We start from the raw sequence: 23,646 nt of genomic DNA on the forward strand, positions 1-23,646 counted from the left end.
ACAACCAAAGCAGTGGACCTGTTACCGTACGTGGCAAATATTTTTACGATAAAAAGTAGATTCAAGAGATCATCAGTGGAGACTACGAAACATACCAGAGTCCCGGAATATAATAAAATTAAAATTATTTTGTTTTCATCCCGAACTACGAGGAAGAAGAAACAAAGTAGATCCAGTTGATTCATCGGGCTAGATTATCACAGACACTATGCTGGAGAACCTGCTAAAATGGACAAGCAAAAAAATGAAAATATGAGGAAGAAATACGTTAATTCTGATAGAGTTGTGCTCAAATCTTGTACCCTTAGAGAACTGAAAACCTTCCTTGGCCTCCTAATTTACAATATAATTTTAGAACAAAAAACTTTCGATCTCTTTTTGCTACAGACGGAACAGGTAGAGACATATTTCGAGTAACCATGTCATCATCTAGATATGCATTACTTCTGAATTAGAAAAGCCATAATTCTTATTTGAAAGTTTTGTGTTTTGTCTAACATTATCGAAAAGCTGTTCTCGAAACATTATACTGAAATGTTTACATTATAATAAATGTCCTTGCATAGCCGTTCCAGTCTTCAAGCTGCTCCCAACACGGCTTCTGCTTGCTTTTCAATAAAATCTAAGTTATGTGCAGTTCAATTTACGATGCTAGCGTGTCTCACTGTTACACGGAGAAAAATCCTACAGGAGTTTATTTTTCCTGGAGCTCTGAGACTCACCAAACCTTATATGGTACTGAGTATCCTCATCATTGCGATGTAAAAAGTAACATGACTGTCCGTGTTGTGAATTGAAGGGCCAGAAAATCGCATGTCACGGCTTTTGATGTTATCAGTAACAAAAAGCATAACGAGAGCGAGGATTGTGTCGGAAATAAACGTGTAGAGGGCGAGGCTTGTAGCATGAAGTTTCAAGGATGCCAGTTCCTAATAGCTCGGTATTAGCCATATAATTCTCTTGCCTTCTTAAAACCAAATGTTTTTAGCAACAAAAGTCTTCCATCTCTCACCCTATAAATGAGCAAGATCAATGCAATTTCGTATCTAATTCTGTTCAAATCATACGGCTGGAAGCTTGCGTGTATCAAACTCACTGTTTATTCTTTCCGCTAGCTTTTGACCTTGACCATTGATCATGCATTTTTATTGCATGTTTCGAATGTCAGCACAATATATTTTTCTCTTGGATCATTCATGATTATGAGGATGAAAGAATCAGAAATACAACATTATTTAACAAGCAGTATATATGTTAAAAGTTCCTAGAGAGCGATGTACTTGACACAAGAATATAATTACCAGCGAATGATTGATTGAATTGCAGCTTTAAGTTCGCTTTATGCACGGAAAGGCAAATCGGGATTGGGCCTGTAAATCGAACCACCATGCGCCTCCAACAGGTATCAATCAATACCTGGCACCTTTTGATTACAAGGCGACAACGCCATCGGCAAGACATAATTACCAGAGAATAACTGCAACCGACACAGTGAGAGGGGTCTTCATATTGTAAGACCGGTTCATCTGCTTGCTATCAAAAAAAAAATAAATGCCGAACCTTGCAGGACACCCGGGAAGCCTTGAACTGTTCTTGTTGAAACTAAGTGACACTGCTGTGAAGTAAGTCGCTCGGTGGTTTTTAGTATTCAGTCACCAAGCCCGTGGTAGCCATTCTAGGTAGTTGAGTCGATATTTCATTGGAAATAATGTGTTTTTCAATTGTTGGGGAGAAAGCAAGCTTCCAGTTTGAATGAATAAGCTATTTTGTCCACTCCTATTGGCCCACCCAGGGAAAAAATCTTCCTTGAAGAGCAAAAAAAACCATACTTTTTCTTGTCACATTAATTCCAAGTTTTAAACACATTTACGTACTTGAAGAATATGCATGAGTTGATTAATTTATTTCTTCTTCTCTCTTTCTGAAGGCATATGCGAGTCTTATTCAAGAACTGGAATCATTGTGCCTTTCGAATCGAATTTATGGAGGGGTAGAGAGAGGGAGTACCATGACAAATATCTACTGAAATTTTAAGATGAGCAACGCAGAGTTTTGTATGTCCTCTCCTAAGTTAGTGTCTCGTACTTGTGTTTTCGGTTTCCATTGTGGACAGGCTAGAAACGAGTATATGTATAACGAGACATTTTTTTAAAAAGAAATTCTCCTGCACATAACATGAACCACCTATAACAATGATACAATATAGATCGAATTAACAAATATAATTGAAAGTTATCTAATGAGATTTGGTTTAGTATTTAATCACAGCAGCAAAAACAAAACTCTCCATTCGCTTCACATCAGAGATTAACTATATTTTGCATAAATGCAGAAATAGAAATATACTCTATTGAAAGACTATACAAAGAGGCACGGTAAGTGAGCAGTGGAGTAAAATTATTTCTTTTATTTTGATGTGAACAAAAGTTTTAGTCCATTAATTGATCTGAACCCCCTTGTCCAAATAAAACAAAAGCTCCGGTCCCATTTGGAGACAGCAAAAACTGATATGTATGTCTATTCAGAAAAACCATCCATGGACAATACCGTTGCGCCCTCCATGTGTAATGTTTTATTTCCCTTGTTGGCTGAACGCGAAGATGCTCGAGACTGCTTTCGAAAATATTTTCAGCCTCACATCACGATACAATTTCATCACACACAAGCAAAGAAGTAAAAGGTAACATTTCTCTCCTTCCCTCGCTTTTAGCCATCGTCCAGTGTCCTTCTACATAGCGTAACTAGCAAATGTATTGAAATCGAAATGAGAATTATCCATTTTGGTATCCCTTCCTTCTTTGCATGCATGTTGCGCTGATATTGAAATAAGCGCTATGCTTTAATAAAAAGAACATCCATTGTACAACTGCTTAGGTCGAGGTTCATAAACCTCGTCCATCTCATGCCAGGGACTGCATATTTTGTGTACAGTTTATAGTGGCATCATATTCCTTCACCAGATATCAAACTTGAGAGACTTGCAATACAGTTCAGATTATAACTCATTACTAGATCTGTTTTGTCCATATGACAATGCTTGCTGTCAGTGATGAAATGTTTATGCTGTTTAACCTAACAGTGTTCGAATCTCTGAGGGCCCGGGGACTGAGCTTTTTGCATTCCACATTTACCTTTGCTAGAAAGCGCAGTACTATAAATGTCCTTTTTATTAATGTTTCAAGTTATGCAATAATTTTGGCATTATATTCATGTCCATTTCCAAGACTAGATTTATATACACAACCAACTCGCTCTTGCAATATATTATCTGATGCAACAGTTGTGAAAGGTTTTCGTATGTTCGCGAAACAGGAAATACACGTCATAGCTTCCGTGAAACGGTTGCAACGTTGCTGGAGGTAGTAAGCCAAGAAAAAGAATTAAATATTCCAAATGCAGACATCATCATTTTTCTTTCTTCACAAATAGAAAAATCGGGCTGAATTTACAGTCTAAAACAACCATTTTCTGGCAGCAAGTATCGAAAACCTGTGTTTATTTTATTATACCGGGTGATTTTTTTAACCTGAATCATTTGAATATCTTGAAAAGAAATCATTCTACAAAAAAATGTTCCAAATAAAATGTTGATAGTTTTGGAGGGGGAAGTTTAGTGATGCAACAAAAGAACACCCCCTCCCCATCTTGTAGGTGGGGCGGGGGCAAATTTGAAATTTCAAATACAAAGCCCTATTTATTATTACACATTCGGATTTTACGTAAAAAATACGTAAGTTTTTTCTGAAACATTTTTTTCGATTCGTGATAGATGGCGCTATAATCGACAAATTTTCATTCCTTGAATGTTTACACTTTAAAACCAATGTATTTCATTTCGCAATTCATTTAAATTCAAAAAATAAAACATTTTTGTTCCAGGACTTGAAATTGTTGTAAAACAAATAAATTTATTTTGAAAATACAAAATTACTCAACAATTCTTAGCTCTAGATATCTCGATGGCTACTAAACTACATTCACTTCTCAATTACATTAAGTTTCAAAATGGTTCCGTGGTTTGTAAAAGATGAATCATCAGAGAACAATACCAGACGAAATAAATTTGTATTTGTTCACATGCCCACTGACAAAACGTCACTCGATTTTGAAAATCATTGCCATGAAGTTCTTGATGCAATGACACATGATATGGATGATATTTATGACGCTGTAAAATCTTCAAAACACTGCTCCGTGACAATCCGGAATTTCGAGCTACTTCTCGCGAGCTGACATGAGGATTATGGGCCACAGCATCTAACACATTAATTTCATTTTCTTCTCCAGTAACTGTTCTTCGACGGGTCCTTTGTTTAAGTTTAACACTTCCTTCAGTAGTAAATTGATTAACTCTACGTTGAAACGAAGCGAAAGAACGCACCCTGTCTAGAAAACGCTGAGCATAAACAACGACAGCTTGACGGAGATTCCTGCCAGATTCTCCATACACAAGAACCATTTCAATTTTCTCTTCTACAGTTAAAACATCCATTGATATTAAACAGTATCAGCAGCTTAGTCAAATTAATCGCTCGGGGCATTATTGTGATCTGACAAACAATGAAAAACAAACATTGATTTAACAGGAAAAGTCTAAAAAGGAATTGTTTCTTGACATTGTTTTATTTTTATTTTGTTTTATTTTTCTGTTGTAGCTTTGTTAAGCATCTTTGACACAACAATAAAAAAAATAAACAAATATCGAATCTAACTTTTAAATGTTGTAAATAGGCGAATTACCAGCTTAATAAAATCTCAAAAGATTTGTCAAGAATTAGTACAAAGTTCATGGATGAGAATGTTTTATTTTTTGAATTTAAATGAATTGCGAAATGAAATACATTGGTTTTAAAGTGTAAACATTCAAGAAATGAAAATTTGTCGATTATAGAGCCATCTAACACGAATCGAAAAAAATGTTTCAGACAAAACTTTTGTATTTGTTTCCGCAAAATTCGAATCTGTAATAAAAAATAGGGGTTTCTATTTGAAATTTCAAAGTTGCCCCCCGCCCACCTACAAGAGGGGTAGGGGGTGTTCTATTGTTGCACCACTAAACTTCCCCCTCCAAACTATAAACTTTTTATTTGGAACACTTTTTTGTAGGATGATTTTTTCCAAGATATTCAAATGATTCACATTAAAAAAAATCACCCGGTATGTTATGCGATATTGATAGGAGGTGACTGAAGTGGTTGTTGCAAGTACCATTTAAACCCAGTACATGTGTAGGAAAAACTGCGTATAAGCTGTCTCACTCTCTCGGTCTGTGTGTCTTATTTTCGTTAGGTGGTCGTGTCGATCGCTGGTTGTATGTCACAGCTTAGCCCGTACTAGATAATATTTTTACATGAGGTAAGTTAGGACACTCTGCTAAGGTGTTTTGTTAGTATGTGTTTCAAGCCTCTAGCTGTAGAGCATTAGCTTTAGCCTATAGAAACAAATATTTGCAAAGTGTAAGTTTGGTAGCACTGCTCTTCAAAAGCAGCTCAAACAGTGTTGCTAGCTGTAAGTTAATATTCCCCGTCATAAAATATAAAAACAATTGCAAGAGGTGAGTTTCTTATACCCAACGTGGAAGGTTTGGTATATGTGTCTTTGGCTTATGTCGTAGGTTAATTTAGTTTGCAATAGATCTTGTGTGTTGGCCCTTACAAGTTAAATAGCAGCCTTACTCTGTAAGGCATAGTGTGTGTGTGTGTGTGTGTGTGTGTGTGTGTGTGTGTGTGTGTGTGTGTGTGTGTGAGTTGGTGAGGTTAGTTTAGTTCACGATAGATCACACTTTGAGACAGTAAGATTAATCAGAAATATTAACTGTACTTCAAAAAGTAAAATTGTGTGTATCTCATGACGAACTAAAAATAAAAAAGTCAAACATTAAGCACGCATGCAGATTAATTATGCCGTAAGTTCAAAATTTGGCCCCCTCTTCCCCCAAATCGCATTACATACATACATGTGGAAGACGTGGCGTTACAAGAGCCCTGCCTCCCAATATTGCTTAAGAGGTTTGGTTAGCATGCAATAGATCAGTATGCTAGAAAAAACAGAGGAGAAGCTGGGGCATTAACACTACACCACCAACACTACTATTACCAGTTAGCGTCACCAACTCTTCTTCATCTTACTGCATACGTATCATCTTAGTAGTCAGTGTTGCCAACTCCTATTTGTAGGTTAGCTTCGCCTGTAAAATATCATATGGTGAAATTTTCTTGGGGTGGGTTGGCAACACTGCGGCTCACTTATAGTTGGTCAAGCGGCCAAACAATACTACTGATTATCTATATCGCGCAAAAAACGCGGCTGCCATATTTTATTTATTCAAACACAAGTTATGCACACATGCTATTCTGGACCTGTAATCTGGGGACAATAACAATTGTAGTAGTGCAGGTGGACCGGTTCATAAACCGAAAATGGGGCTCGGTGGGGCTCGCAGTGTTGCCAACTCCTCACTCGAAAAAATCACCAAGGTTTTTTTTGGTCTAACCTAACCTAAAGCAAGGAGTTGGCAACCTTACTTGAGGCTTCTTAATGGTTTGCTCTTGTAAGGCATAAGCCTTATTTTCTCGCAGTGTTGCCAACTCCTCACTCGAAAAAAATCACCAAGATTTTTTTTTGGTGTAACCTAACCTAAAGCAAGGAGCTGGCAATTTTGCTTGAGGCTTGTCTTACAGTGCATAAAGCAAGGTTGCCAACCTACTGGTACTTTTGCCATAATTTTTTACAAAAGAGAGAGAGGAGAGAGAGAGGGGGGAGAGTTAAACAACTGACAGCCTACCTACAGCTTTTTTTTGGTCTAAGGCAGCGTCCGAATCGGCGGCAGATGTCACCTAGAGCACCGTTCCATCGGGGGATCCAGCCAACCTCCGTTGTCCGAATTCGCGGCAGACGTAGAGTCTGAGGGAAGAGCAGAGAGGCGCGACAGATGCACGCTAGTAGACCTAGTGGCCCGGTTCTAAGCCGGAAAATGGGGCTCGGTGGGGCTCGCAGTGTTGGCAACCTATTATTCGAAAAAATCACCAAAATTTTTGGTCTAACGTAACCTAAAAAGCATAGAGTTGGCAATTTTGCTTGAGAGTTCAGAAAACCGGAAGTGGGGCTCGGTGAGGCTCGCAGTGTTGCCAACTTTTTACTCGAAAAAATCACCAAGGTTTTTGTTGGCCTAACCTAACCTAAAGCAAGGAGTTGGCAACGTTGCTTGAGAGTTCTGCAACCGAAAGTGGGACTCGCAGTGTTGCCAACATCTTACTCGAAAAAAATCACCAAGGTTTTAGTCTTGGTCTAACCTAGCCTAAAGCAAGGTGCTGGCAATTTTGCTTGAGGCTTGTTTTACAGTGCATAAAGCAATTTTTGGTAACCTACTGGTACTTTTACCATGGCTTTTTACAAAAAAGAGAGGAGAGAGGAGAGAGAGAGAGAGAGAGAGAGAATTAAACAACCGACAGCCTACCTACAGCCTTTTTCTTCTTGGTCTAACCTAGCCTAAAGCAAGGAGCTGGCAAGTTTGCTTGAGGCTTGAGTTACAGTGCATAAAGCAAAGTTGCCAACCTACTGGTATTTTTACCATGGCTTTTTACAAAAGAGAGAGGAGAGTGGGAAGAGTTAAACAGCCGACAGCCTACCTACAGCTTTTTTTTGTCTAACCTAGCCTAAAGCAAGGAGCTGACAACCTTACTTAAAACTTGAGTTACAGTGCATAAAGCAATTTTTGGTAACCTACTGCTACTTTTACTATGGCTTTTTACAAAAAAGAGAGGAGAGAGGAGAGAGAGAGAGAGAGAATTAAACAACCGACAGCCTACCTACAGCCTTTTTCTTCTTGGTCTAACCTAGCCTAAAACTACTATTTTTTTTTAGGCTTAGCCAATTTATATACTGGCGTAATATACACACACTAAACAAGGAGAACCCAGGGCACTGCCGTAAAAGAGAGAGAGATTTATGGCTGGCAACAGTGACGAGCGAATGCGCCATATCGTAATTTTCCAACTCCGTATATCATAACCTTTGTAAACCTCTCTCGGGGACGATGTGCCACACACACACATACACACACACACACGCACACAAACGCGCGCGCGCCTGGCCCCTATAACCCCGCCAGGAGTGCGTGGTGCCCAACCAAAAAAGTAAAGGTTTTCTCGTACGGCCTTCGAACGTAAAATTGATTGACGTGGGGGCGAATCTCTTCGGGAATGTTTTTCAATTCGTATATTTGCCTGTACATGCTATTTATTATTAATTTAGCTGTGTTCTGTTTGGCGTCTATTTCGAGCAGTTTGCCCGGCGGCAAAGTTTTATTGTTCTTAAATTTTTTGATTTTTTACGCAAGGCCATGATTTTGCAAATGCACGTGACATTAAACGTGTCCTGTGAGAAATACACGTGAAGATTAGCTTCCGTGCAGCCGATGTGGGATTCGTGACGCTACGATAAACATCAACTTCCGTGCCGGGTGGGAAACACAAACATCGTTTGTTCTGCAACGCTTTGCTGAAATGCGAGAGATGCAAGTTGAGTTTGTGCCCTCGAACCTGGTCCGCGCGCAACACGCTCTGGCAATATGTTGAGACGATTGTTTGCACGAGTCTGTTTTTCAGAAACACACGTCTCTCACAAGCATCGAATCCTGGACGTTGTACTGCAACAGATCGTCTATCTTGTTTTTCTCGTAGAGCGTCTGCACGGTTTTGCCCTCGGGTATTATCTTCTCTCCCAGGTTGAAGTAGACCCAAATAGAGAGTTCACAAACCGAAAGTAAAGCTCGATGGGGCTCGCCTTAATGGTTTGTTTTTGTAAGGCATAAGCTCTATTTTCTTGCAGTGTTGCCAATATTTTACTCGAAAAAATCACCAAGGTTTTTTTTTTTTGGTCTAACCTAGCCTAAAGCAAGAAACTGGCAACTTTACTTGAGACTTGCCTTACAGTACATAAAGCAATTTTTACCAACCTACTGGTACTTTTACCATGGCTTTTTACAAAAGAGAGAGGAGAGAGAGAGAGAGAGGGAAGAGTTAAACAACCGACAGCCTACCTACAGCTTTTTTTTTCTTGGTCTAACCTAACCTAAAGCAGGGAGCTGGCAACCTTGCTTGAGGCTTGCCTTACAGTGCATAAAGCAACCTACACACACTGGGCAAGGAGAGCCGGCAACAAACACGCACTGCCGTAAAAGAGAGACATGGGTGGATGGCAACACAGTATGTGTGTGCGTGTGTGTGTATAATATGTAGCATTATTAACTAGAGAGTGTTGGCAAACCACCTGCAACTAAAAAAAATAGAGATGCCAATGTTACTGTAAGATAAAGAGAGAGAGAGATTTATAGCTGGCAACAATGGTGAGCGAATGCACCTTATCGTAATTTTCCAAGTCCCCGGGGGACCAAATGTTTATATATTGTAATTTTTGTAAACCTCTCTCGGGGGAATAATGTGCCACACGCGCGCGCGTGCTTTTTATTATTTCTGTATTGTGACGCAAACAAACAAATAATAATTGTTGTTTTTAGGATACCTGGCCTCTATAACCTCGCCAGGAGTGCGTGGTGCCCAACCAAAAAAGTAAAGGTTCTAACGGCCGCGGTTAGATAACCATATACTTTTGTAGAGTTTCACGTGGTTTTTTTTCAAAAAATCCTATGGGACACTTTTGTTTATCAAAAATTCGAGATATATTTGCAATTTAACGCTGTGGACTTGGAAAATTTTCGATTGACGAAAAAAATTGGTTCTATGACGACCTATGTTTATTTTGGTATGGGAGGACAGAGGACACCGAGATTCGACCGACACACTAAACCCGACCTCTCTACGCGTACTCTACGTCACCAAAAAAAATATCTCTTCTTGTCGATAAGTCGTCACGTTGTAATCAAAGGGTCCCGGGTTTGATACCTACTGGATTCCGATTCTATTTTAAACTGTATGCCCAGTCCCCCCCGATTAACCTATCTGTGCATAGAGTAAACTTAAAAAGTCGGTTAATTATTGTCGCGATTAAGAATTAAAAAAAAAGAGGGGTGGGTGAAGTCAGATTCAAAGAGAATGCCACGTGATCATTTTGATTCAATAGCTCCGTCTAGTTCGCTGTATTTTTTGACTGCACTCACGCGTCTAGTTGGTTACACGGTGCAACCTATCTTGTTGATTTGGTGTCATGTAGTGTATTTGGTGTCTGCACCACGTCTTGGAGAGGTGTAATATGTGGTGTGGTGTATGACCACGTGGTGAGTGGTTAACTAATCAAATGAACGTTTAAAGCAGCAGACAGGCATTTGCTGAATCTTCTAAACTTGAACACTACTATTCGTCTACTTGGTTGAACGTTATTTTCTTACACCAGCCTGACACCGGGATACACCTGCACTGCATCTAATGTCAAAAAGTGCAGCGTACTAGACGAGGATATTAAATTGCTCTGTTGTAAATGAGATGCATGATGTTCTCTCGTAAGTTGTTAATATGAATTGATGTTACTGTGAAGAAACTGAAGGCAGAATAATGCCAACGCTATCTGGACTCGCTTAGTTAATTCAAGATAGTCGCGACAAACGTAAACGGGCTGTGCAGGACTTGCTAGCGCATGTCTCTACGATGATCCTATCGAAAAGAAATTGACAATTGGCCCACCCTTGACCTCCAAATTTCGTACACGTACTCTACATCACCAAAATCGACAAGGGGGTCGACCCTATCTTCTGCACAACTCTGACGTGTACGTCCTGTTTCGCGAAGAGTCGACAACCTTCCACAGCTGTTTGTATTATATTACATCAGATATTATATTGCATGAGTGAGTTGGCTGTGTGCATAAAGACTAGTTTCAGACATGGACGCGAATATAATGCCATGATAATTAGCTGCTGTCCAAAGTTATTGCATAACTTAAAATATTTATATATAAAAAAGGATATTTATTGTACTGTGCTTTCTAGCGAAGATATTATTGTAAACGATATTGTTTGTAAATGTGGAAAGTTAGAAGCTCAGTCCCCGGCCTATCAATGATAAAAAATTTCATCACGGACAACAACCAAAAAAAAGGTGTGCACGTCACAAAAGCATTGTCATATGGACTGACGATTATTATTTTTTTAAAAAAACAGACCTAGTTACGATGGGTTATAACCTGTGCTGTCTTGCAATTGTTTTTGCTTATTTTAATGTCAGCGAGCGTGATATGAAACATGCATGCGAAGAAGGGAGGGAGATCATAACAAAATAATTCACACTTCGATTTTATTACTTTCGCTAGTCATGTTTCACCTCCTATCTAGAAGGATACTGGACGCTATTTTTTGAAGATGGCTAAAAGCGAGGGAAGGAGAGAAATGTTATTTTTTATCTTTTTGCCTGTGTGTGACGAAAATAGTTTTACATGCATACGGCTGTATCGTGATCTGCTTGAATCATCATCACGTCTGTGAGTTTTCAGTATTGCTGAATATATTTACATATCAACCAACGGTTATGAATTGCGTAGAAATTGGCTTTTGTTAACGGTCCAGTGGCGAAGTTGGAAACAGAGAGCGGTCACATCAGACAGGTGCTCCTGGTATCTAAACAAATACCCCCTCTTACAGAAAAAAAATGGAGTGTTAGAAAGGAAAGATGTTATACCCGAATGAACGGGGAGTCTCGAGCATCTTCCAATCCTCATCTTCGCGTTCAGCTAACGAGGAAAAAAGAAAATTTACATATAGGGGACTCAACAGCTGCTGTACGGTATTGTCCATGGATGTTAAAACTTTTGTTTTTTCTGAATAGACGGACATATCAGTGTTGCAATCTCCAGATGAGACCGGAGCTTATTATTATTATTATTATTATTATTATTATTATTATTATTATTTTGGACAAGGGGGATCAGATCAATGTATGGACTAAAACTTTTTTTTTAAATCAAAATAAAACAGAGGATTTTTTACTCTACTGCTTACTTATTATTGTAAAGAATGAGGTGCTGCGTCTTATTGTATAGTCTTCCAACAGCACACCTCGGGGCGTAAATTTCTGCTTCTTCATGTATGCAAAATGCAATTAACTTCTGTTGTGAAGCGAATGGAGAGTTTGTTTTGCTGCTGTGATTAAATACTAAACCAAAATCTTATTACATAACTTTAAAGTATATTTGTTAATACGATCTATATTATATTATTGCTATAGGTGGTCCATATTATGCGCAGGAGAATTTTTAAAAAATGTCTTGTTTCTCGAACCTGTGACCTGCAGATTTGCTTTTGCTGGCAACAGAAACAGAAAATGGCACTATGTTATTCTATACTGATACAGGTGTACTGTAATCATAACAATTTTCTAGTAACAAAACAACAACTATGTCGGAAAGAAATGGTGGGGGGCTTGTCTGTGTGGGGTCTTATTAACTACTTCACATCTGTACCCGCTCAACTCATCGACTACAAAGCAACAATGTTAGGAAGTGTGTGCATGATCCCAAAAATACAAATTTAAAATCACTAATAAGACATGAACTCCCTTCACTGGTGTGTATTTGAATATGCGAAAATGAGGTACTTTGAATAACCACAAAAAAGCTTGCAACGGTATAGAGAAGGGTCACAACTTCAAACTTTAGACGATTTTTCGTTAATCTGCAAAGGGCCAGGGCGTACGGTAAATTGATTTTATTGAAAAGTATGCAGAAGCAGTGTTGGAAGCAGTTTGAAGACTGAAACGGCTATGGAAGGACACTTATTATAATGTTAATATTTCAGTATAATGTTTTCAGAATTGCTTTTCGATAATGTTCGGTACTTAATTTAATCAATTGTTAGACAAAACACACATTCGAATTCAAGGACGGAAAATATGAACAGCGAATGAATGCTTTAGAGTAGATGTGATATTTAAAGGAGGTGATTATTTTTTTACTTTCTCAATTCAAAACAAAAATTCATGAATATTTATTATCATTGAATGGTTGGTTAGGTGCTCGGTTTACCTTGTCCCTCCGAACGAAAGATGGAATGTATACAAGCCTGTGCCTCCTAAGTTTATCGCGGCTATGAGGATGAATCGCAAAATGAAACGAACTGGAAACTTTCAATATATATATATTTTTTATAACATGCTTCACTAAGGAGGTCAAATGACAAGTTGGATTGCTATCCTTTTTATAATTTGTTAAATTTTATTACGAACGAGGAAAGAATGCATGGCACTTAATGCTGTAATGTTATTGATTAGATCATCGTTTATCTTGTCCGCATCGATTAATCTCCTTATGTTTTTTTTTGTTTTTCGTCGCGTCCATCTCTTCTGTTATCACAATCGAGACTTCTAGATTATCATTTCTTCTCCCTGCAATTTTAGAAATGTAATTTTTCATGATCATCCAGCGAACGCCTGAGACATTTCAGCAAAATGTCGATTATTCAATGGATGTTGTAAGGTTCCATGTTTTTTTTCACTATCTCTTGTTTGGTCGATTTGAATTTGGGAGTTATTTTTTTTATTTTGCCTTTCGCGACATGTTCGACTAATCGTGACAATACGTTTTAACCTTTCTGCATAAACGTTGAAACGTTTCAACGAACGTTGTTATATAAATAAACGTTGTTTCTCACAACGTTGCAACGTTTAGAAAGTCGTTGATTTTGTATTTTCCGTCGTTGGGTTTCCTCGTCATGTCGATCGTCGCGAATCCGAAATCGTCACCGTTCCAGCAAGTAGAGCAGCAGCGTTCCGAAAATTGATTGTAGTTCATGTCTCCGCCTACGTAGTCATCGTACGCGTGCTTGAGGTTGGTGTGATCTTGACGAAACAAACATATGAAATTAGCGTTGTCGCGTACTAACTGTTTTGGAATTTTGGAAAACGTTTGGAAAATAACGACATCGCTTACAACACCACGCAGACGGATCTGGATGCACGTCACGAAGCAGACAGAAAATTAGAGCACGCAGCTTTCGAAAGGTTCGTGAGCAGAGACGCATCGCTGGGTGAACGGGTCGCCGCACTGGGTACCACCATCGCCATGAACACAAAACAAAAATTGGGGTGGGGTATATAAATAACATAGAGTGAAAAATAATAATAATAACAACATGTCTCGTATAACTGATTTGCCGCCCGAGCTACTATGTAAAATATTTAAACACGCAGTAAACAGAGATTGTGAGGATGTAGGGAAACTTGTAATCATAGCAAGAACGACGCCGGAATTTCGCATCCCTTGTGAAATGGTTCTCAAAGACCATCTTCGGGAGATCGGCGGCCTGAGGTGCGGTGATCTCAACATTCTGCTTTCGGCTGCAGGGGAAAAATTGAACGAGAGGTTGGACGAATTGCACGAGGCGAGGCAGGGAAGAAGACGGTACACAGTAGATTGGCGCAAGTCTAAGCAGGAGACGGAAGATATCATTACGCACATCATCGCGTTTTCCGAAGCACGGACTTTCTTCCTCTGTTAAAAAAAATAATAATATATATACGTGTCAAAAAAAAAACTTGAAGTTGGCAACAGTAATATTTTTTTCTACACTTAGAGCACAGTTTGGTTGCACATATTCGTTTTCCCGGCACACAAGTACGACAGTGCCTTTGAAAAGTTTTACTTGACACAGCAATTTGGCACGTAGGGCAATTTTTTACAGAACGCATAATGCAGAGATTTTTTGGGGTATGTTATTTAATACCTAATGCTGTGCAATGCTAAATATAATTGCTCACTTTTTTTTAACTATTTTCTATGACCTTATTTTTTTTTTTTCGCCAAATTATATGCTTCTAGTCTCCTATATATATAATGTCAACAGTATCATATTTGAGCAAGTCGCTTGTCACTTAAACACTACAGCTCACAGGTTGGTAAAATCTGACATGAAAGCAGATAATACGCTTAAGTCTTATTTATATATAATTTTCACGGACGTACAATATTGTCAACAGTATCATATTTGAGCAGGTCGCTTGTCACCTAAACACTACAGCTTACAGGTTGGCAAAATCTGACATGAAAGCAAATCTGCAGGTCACAGGTTCGAGAAACAAGACATTTTTTAAAAATTCTCCTGCGCATAATATGGACCACCTATAGCAATAATATAATATAGATCGTATTAACAAATATACTTTAAAGTTATGTAATAAGATTTTGGTTTAGTATTTAATCACAGCAGCAAAACAAATTCTCCTTTCGCTATAAAACAGAAGTTAAGTGCATTTTGCTTACATGAAGAAGCAGAAATTTACGCCCCGAGGTGTGCTGTTGGAAGACTATACAATAAGACGCAGCACCTCATTCTTTACAATAATAAGTAAGCAGTAGAGTAAAAAATCCTCTGTTTTATTTTGATGTAAAAAAAAAGTTTTAGTCCATACATTGATCTGATCCCCCTTGTACAAAATAATAATAATAATAATAATAATAATAATAATAATAATAATAATAATAATAAGCTCCGGTCTCATCTGGAGATTGCAACACTGATATGTCCGTCTATTCAGAAAAAACAAAAGTTTTAACATCCATGGACAATACCGTACAGCAGCTGTTGAGTCCCCTATATGTAAAGTTTCTTTTTTTCCTCGTTAGCTGAACGCGAAGATGAGGATTGGAAGATGCTCGAGACTCCCCGTTCATTCGGGTATAACATCTTTCCTTTCTAACACTCCATTTTTTTTCTGTAAGAGGGGGTATTTGTTTAGATACCAGGAGCACCTGTCTGATGTGACCGCTCTCTGTTTCCAACTTCGCCACTGGACCGTTAACAAAAGCCAATTTCTACGCAATTCATAACCGTTGGTTGATATGTAAATATATTCAGCAATACTGAAAACTCACAGACGTGATGATGATTCAAGCAGATCACGATACAGCCGTATGCATGTAAAACTATTTTCGTCACACACAGGCAAAAAGATAAAAAATAACATTTCTCTCCTTCCCTCGCTTTTAGCCATCTTCAAAAAATAGCGTCCAGTATCCTTCTAGATAGGAGGTGAAACATGACTAGCGAAAGTAATAAAATCGAAGTGTGAATTATTTTGTTATGATCTCCCTCCCTTCTTCGCATGCATGTTTCATATCACGCTCGCTGACATTAAAATAAGCAAAAACAATTGCAAGACAGCACAGGTTATAACCCATCGTAACTAGGTCTGTTTTTTTAAAAAAATAATATTCGTCAGTCCATAAGTAGTGTATATTAGGGGCTTCAACGCCGTACTTAGTAGGTATCCTCTTTTTTTACCAATTGAATATCACTTTTTGACATATTTTGACAATTTTTTGTCGATGTTTTAGCGTTTAGCAATGTTTTTAGTACAATTTTCACTATACTCATTTTTCCCCCACTCGTACTTGGTAGGTATATTATGATCTTACGTGATACAACTTAACCTATCCTTTTTTTTACGATTATTTAATTTTTTTACGATCCTAAGTGATATAACTTAACCTATCATTTTTTTTATTTATGCACTGTTTGAACGTTATTATTTGAGGATCATATTTTGTAAGTATTTTTTTTTTATCAATCGAATATAAGTTTTCGACATATTTTGACAATTTTTTGTCGATGTTATAGCGTTTAGCGATGTTTTAGTACAAATTTTCACTGCACTTATTTTTTCTATTTATACTTGGTAGGTATATCACGATGTTACGTGATACAACTTAACCTATTTTTTTTTTACGATTTTTTAATTTTTTTTACGATCCTAAGTGATATAACTTAACCTATTATTTTTTTATTTACGCACCGAACTAACCTACAAGGGACTCTGTTTGTTTTAATATTTCAGTATTATAAGGTTTTCACAAATTTTATATAACCTAAAATGTGTTGGATGTTGATTTTTAGTATGTGGCAATTTTTTATGAATTTTAAAACTGCTCTGTGACCCTCTCGTTCTTCACGTCGTAGGCGAAGGACTTCTCTGCAATTAGGATGACACTGCATAGGGTATCCTCGGGCAAGGCATCGTGGAACTCGCAAACACCCACTCTACAAAAATTCTACTATATGATCTTTCACTGGCTAAGTTAACCTACAAATAGGAATTGGCAGCACTGACTTATAAACCCACTGGGTCTTCTTGGCATGTTTTTTCATGATGTGTTGCCAGGCTATTGGACATCTTGGCGTATACAATGTATATATTTTGAGAGGGGGGTTATAGCTTTTTATGCTGTACGAATACTAAAAACTTGACAGTGACAACCAACAGAGTAAATAAACCTACATGCAGAAACTAACAACACTAGTTTCTGACAGTGAATTTGAAATAAAATATTAAACAAAATACACGAGTAAGCACTGTGATTACAAATAATACCAGTGTTATGCCCTCCCCCCAACTCCAACTGGGCAACTGGGGAAAATAATTGTACAACAATTTGTACCTAATTGTACAATACTTGTACCTAATTGTACAACATATACACAGACATAAAAAAGAGAGCCTTCCCGCAACTTACTTCATGCACAATTTATATGATTTTACAACTGTGAAAAGAAAGCATATGTGTATGTATGCACACATTCATTCTTATTTTTCGAAGTTGAATGGAAGCACGTGTTTTTACGCTCTCGTAATACTGACCTTGCCCCAGTGATTTTAAATTGCTTCCATCCGCTTTTTTTTTTCTGTGTTATTTCCGCATGCACGCAACATTCGCTTTCAATAGTTTAATGAAATACAGAAGGAGTGTTAGTTTAGCAGGTTTTGAGTTTACAATTTATTAAATTAAACAATAATTTATGTAAGAATATACTTGTACTTACCGAACACAAAATAATAAAAAGCACATGTGAATCTTTGCGTGTGTTCATGTTATATGACGACTGAGTAAAAAATAATGTTGACTCCCCGAAAGATAAAAGTTCCTGGTTCGATATCAGATGCATGCAAATTTTATGTTTTGCTCTCCAAAATCTTGATTTTTATGTTTGTGCTATTTGTCATACAGCAGAGGAGAAGAGGGGAGAGGGGAGGGGAGGGGGTACTATTAGCGCCATCTATTAGCAAACAATAGAAATAAAAAGTAGGGTCAAACTTTTTCAACACCCAAAAATTTTAAACGTCCTCGTTTAGTAATACGATCAGCAGAAGACGTTTAAAAGAGTACTCTTAGTCGAGAAAGCTAATTGCTAAGGCCCATATATTGCTAAAATGTTCTTTAATTTACATACTTCTCATACCGCCATATGTTGTTCTAGTTGACTTCTTCCAAAAAAATGCTAATTAGCGAGAGTTAATTAAGCCAGGCAAGTAAAGGAAGCAAATAGGACAATATGTGGCGGCGTGGAAATATGTAAAAATTCGACTCGATTCGAATTAAAATTGGGGGATATTTTGCATTTTTTTCCTATAATGTACAAAACATTTACCGTACATAATTTGTTCTATTTACAAAAGTATAAAATAAGAGGAATGTGTGACAATATCCATATTAATTAGGAAGGTATGTTGTATGCTAGGTATAGAGGAAAGATGGAAAAAAGAGAGCTCTACAAAAACTAATGCTCTTAACAATATTGTACGCCCCGTGAAAATTATATATAAATAAGGCATAAGCGTATTATCTGCTTTCATGTCAGATTTTCCCGACCTGTGAGCTGTAGTGTTTAGGTGACAAGCGGCCCGCTCAAATATAATACCGTTGACAATATTGTACGCCCCGTGAAAATTATATATAAATAAGGCATAAGCGTATTATCTGTTTTTTCTAGCATACTGATCTATTGCATGCTAACCAAACCTGTTGGGAGGCGGGCCACGGGTCCTCCACATGTATGTATGTATGAAATGCGATTTGGGGGAGGCCAAATTTTAAATTTACAGCTTAATTAATCTGCATGCATGCTTAATGTTTGATTTTTTTGTTTCTAGTTCGACATCAGATGCATCCAAATTTTATTTTTTGAAGTACAGTTAATATTACCTAGGTTAATCTGTGACATACAACTAGCGATCGATACGACCACCTGACACACAGACACAGAGAGAGTGAGCAAATTTAAAGTGTGATTTGTTGTGAAAATAACCTGAATTAAACTAAGCTGCCTCACCTACCTACATATAGCCTTACAGGTGACTCAAAAGCAGAAATTGGTCATAGCGTGACAGGTCGATCTATCGTGAACTAAACTAACCTCCCCCTACTCATACATATATACTATGTCTTACAATAAGTAAGGCTACTATATTACATGTAAGGGCTGACGGTTGCCAATACATACAAGATCTATTGCAAATTTTATTAACCTACGACATAAGCCATGGACACACACATACCAAGCCTTCCAGATAGGCTATAAGCAACTCACCTCTTGCAATTGTATAACGGGAAAATTAACCTACAGCTAGCAACACTGTTTGAGCTGCTTTCGACGAGTAGTGTTACCAAACTTATTTTTTTGCAAATAGGCTCTACAGCTAGAGGCTTGAAACATATACCCTACCAGAGTATGCCAACTTACCTCATGTAAAAATATTACCTAGTGCGGGTTAAGCTGTGACATACAACTAGCGAACGACACGACCACCTGACATACAGACAGAGAGAGTGTGATACAGCTTATACGCAGTTTTTCCTACACACGTACTGGGTTTAAAAGGTAACTTGCAACAACTATTTCACTCACCTCCTATCATATAATAAAATTACCACAGGTTTTTGATACTTGCTGCCAGAACATGGTGGTTTTAGACTGGAAATTCAGCCCGATTATTCTATTTGTGCAAGAGAAAAATGATGATGCCTGCATTTGGAATATATAATTCTTCTTACGGTATTTTGCGTGCCCCCAGTAATCTTGTTTTCGATTCACGGAAGCTATGACGTGTATTTCCTGTTTTGCGAACATACGAGAACTTTTCACAATGTTGCATCAGATAATATATTTGCAAGAGCGAGTTGGTTGTGTATATAAATCTAGTCTTGGGGAATGGACATGAATATAATGTCAAAATTATTGCATAACTTAAAAAGAATATTTATTGCACTGCGCTTTCTAGCAAAGGCAAATGTGGAATGCCCCGGCCCCTCAGAGATTCGAATACTGTTAGTTAAACAGCAAGTATTGTCATATGGACTGACGATTATTATTTTTTTTAAAAAAAAACAGACCTCGTAGTAAGTTATAACCTGAGCTGTCTTGCAAGTCTCTCGAGTTTGATATCTGGTGAAGGAATATGATGCCACTATAAACTGTACACAAGATATACCCAGTCCCTGGCATGAGATGGACGAGGACCTATACAGTTGTACAATGGTTGTTTTTTTATTAAAGCATAGCGCTTATTTACATGTCAGCGCAACATGCATGCAAAGAAGGGAGGGAGACCATAACGGATAATTCTTATTTCGATTTCAATATTTTTGCTAGTCACGCTATCTAGACGAACACTGGAAGATGGGCAAAAGCGAGGGAAAGAGAGAAATGTTACCTTTTGCCCCTCTGCCTGTGTGTGATATACTAGTTTTACATGCATACGGCTGTATCGTGAAGCGAGGCCGAAAATAATTTTTGAAAGCAGTCTCGAGCATCTTCGCGTTCAGCCAACAAGAGAAATAAAATATTACACATGGGTGTGGGGCGCAACAGCCACAGTACGGTAATGTGCATGGATGTTAAAACTTTTGGGTTTTTCTGAATAGACATACATATCAGTTTTGCAGTCTCCAGATGGGACCGGAGCTTATTTTTTATTTGGACAAGGGGGTTCAGATTAACTATAATTTTTGTTCACATCAAAATGAAACAAAGGATTTTACTCCACTGCTTACTTACTCAATATTTTTATTATTGTAAAGAATGGGGCGGTGTGTCTTATTGTATATAGTCTTCCAACAACCACCTCGGGGGCGTAAATTTATGTTTCTGCATGTATGCAAAATGCACTTAACTTCTGTTGTGAAGTTTGTTTTGCTGTTGTGATTAAATAATAAACCAAAATCTCACTACATAATTTTGAATTATATTTGTTAAAATCGATCTATATTATATCATCGCTATAGGTGGTCCATGTTATGCGCAGGAGAATTTTTAAAAAATGTCTTGTTTCTCGAACTTGTGGTCTGTAGATTTGCTTTGTTGGCAAACAGAAACAGAAAAATGGCACTATGTTATTCTATACTGATATACTGATAGTCAACAACTATGTCGAAAAGCAATGATGGGGGGACTTGTCTGTGTTGGGTCTTATTAACAACTTCACAGCTGTACCTGCACAACTTATTGACAACAAATCAACAATGTTAGGAAATGTGTGCATGGCCCCGAGAATACAATTTAAAATAACTGATGTGATTCAACGTTCGTTGAAACGTTTCAACGTTTATGTAGAAAGGTTGAAACGTATTGTCACGATTAGTCGAACATGTCGCGAAAGGCAAAATAAAAAAAATAACTCCCAAATTCAAAATCGACCAAACAAGAGATAGTGAAAAAAAAAACATGGAACCTTACAACATCCATTGAATAATCGACATTTTGCTGAAATGTCTCAGGCGTTCGCTGGATGATCATGAAAAATTACATTTCTAAAATTGCAGGGAGAAAAAATAATAATCTAGAAGTCTCGATTGTGATAACAGAAGAGATGGACGCGACGAAAAAACAAAAAAAAAACATAAGAAGATTAATCGATGCGGACAAGATAAACGATGATCAACGTTTATGCAGAAAAGTTGAAACGTATTGTCACGATTAGTCGAACATGTCGCGAAAAGCAAAATAAAAAAAATAACTCCTAAGTATAATTACAAAGCGACAACGCCATCGCCAAGACATAATTACCAGAAAATAACTGCAACCGACACAGTGAGAGGGGTCTTCATATTGTAAGGCCAGTTCATCTGCTTGCTATTAAAAAAAATAAATGCCGAACCTTGCAGGACACCCGGGAAGCCTTGAACTGTTCTTGTTGAAACTAAGTGACACTGCTGTGAAGTAAGTCGCTCGATAGTTTTTTAGTATTCAGTCACCAAGCCCGTGGTAGCCATTCTAGGTAGTTGAGTCGATATTTCACTGGAAATAATATGTTTTCCATTGTTGAAAAAAAAAGCAAGCTTCCAGTTTGAATGAATAAGCTATTTCGTCCACTCCTGTTGGGTCACCTAGCAAAAAGTTGAAAACAATTTCTTGAAGAGAAAAAAAAATACTGTTTCTTGTCACCAAGCGTACGTACATGAAGAATATGCATGAGTTGATTTATTTATTTCTTCTTCTCTCTTTCCGAAGGCATACGCGCTTCTTATTCAAGAACCGGAATATTTGTGCCTTTCGAATCAAATTTAAGGAGGGAGTTCCATGACAAACATCTACTGAAGTTTTTAAGATGAGTCCCCGCAGAGTTTTTGCATGTCCTCTCCCAAGTTAGTGTCTCGTACTTGTGTTTTCGGTTTCCAGTGTGGACAGGTTAGAAACGAGTGTAGTGAATAAGAATCCCTCGGGCCTAATCCTTAATATATATAATATTGTCATTATTATCCTGCTGAAAATAATATTATGATAGCCGTCGCCATTTCAGAGTGGCAAATATTTAACTCTATTAATTCTTGAATTTTATTTTAGGTTAGGCATATTCAACAAATTCTTTTTTGATTACAATACAACAATATTTTACATTTCAACGTTTTCGTAGTCATCTAAACGTTTGAGAAAACCTTTTTTTTTGGTTACCGAGATGATAGAAGAAGAAGAGAGAAAATAATTGAATAATTTTGAGAACTTCTTAATATTGGACAGTGTAACCACTATGTTGTCGATGGAAACGAGGCAAGAACAACATTACCACTATGCTATCGGGGTGAACGGCATTTTTCCATTATCATTTGTGTCCACACACAAAACTTCGTGTCTGTCTGCATCCATACCTAGATCGAGAAATTCGAACCATGCCTCAGCCCCCTTGTGACTTATTTAATTCTTTACACTCATCAAAATATGTGCTTAATAAAATACCTCAATCGCACGAGCTATGGCATCCTCTGTAAGCATCCAAGCAACCACATGTATAAATTATAGTTTCCCACACATAATGCTCTTTCATGTCCAAATAGATTCGCTTCCTCCACCATCAGGGCAGTGGGAGCTCGTGTACCATGAGGGGTTGAATAGACCTAAAAATCGGTTGGGATGGAAAAAAATAGATAGAGATCTTTCTCAGATCAGAATAGGCTTGTATTTGCTGTCCTCGGGTTTAAGAAGCCTAGTTAGTTAGTTGGTTGTTTCCCCCTGTACCATTTCAATTTTTGAATAATCACTTGTTAGTTATGAACGCACCGTTGACATCTTGTCTGATTATTTATGTGTTTGGGTTGAGGCTCCGTATTTGCTCGCAACATTTATTTTCTTCTTTTTCTTGTTATATGATTTTTACATTAGAAACAACAGATTTCCATTAACAGTATTTCATGTTATGGAAACATTTAAGTCTATACGCCATCGGGGGTGGGATTGCAACCTACGTCATCCGACAAAAATCAGGATCGGTATTGTAACATTTAATTGCTCAGGTCATTTTTAAATATGTACAGCTATAGGTAAACATTGTAACTTGAGCCCTCAGAGTCGTAGACCAGCAAAAATACACCTCTGTTAATCGCCTCGTGTGGGGAAGAAGAACAATTGTAGTTGTTGGTGTAATGCACTTCGAAGCAGAC

Source organism: Lepisma saccharinum, chromosome 18, assembly GCF_977018435.1.
Source record: "Lepisma saccharinum chromosome 18, izLepSacc3.1, whole genome shotgun sequence".
NCBI lineage: Eukaryota > Metazoa > Arthropoda > Insecta > Zygentoma > Lepismatidae > Lepisma > Lepisma saccharinum.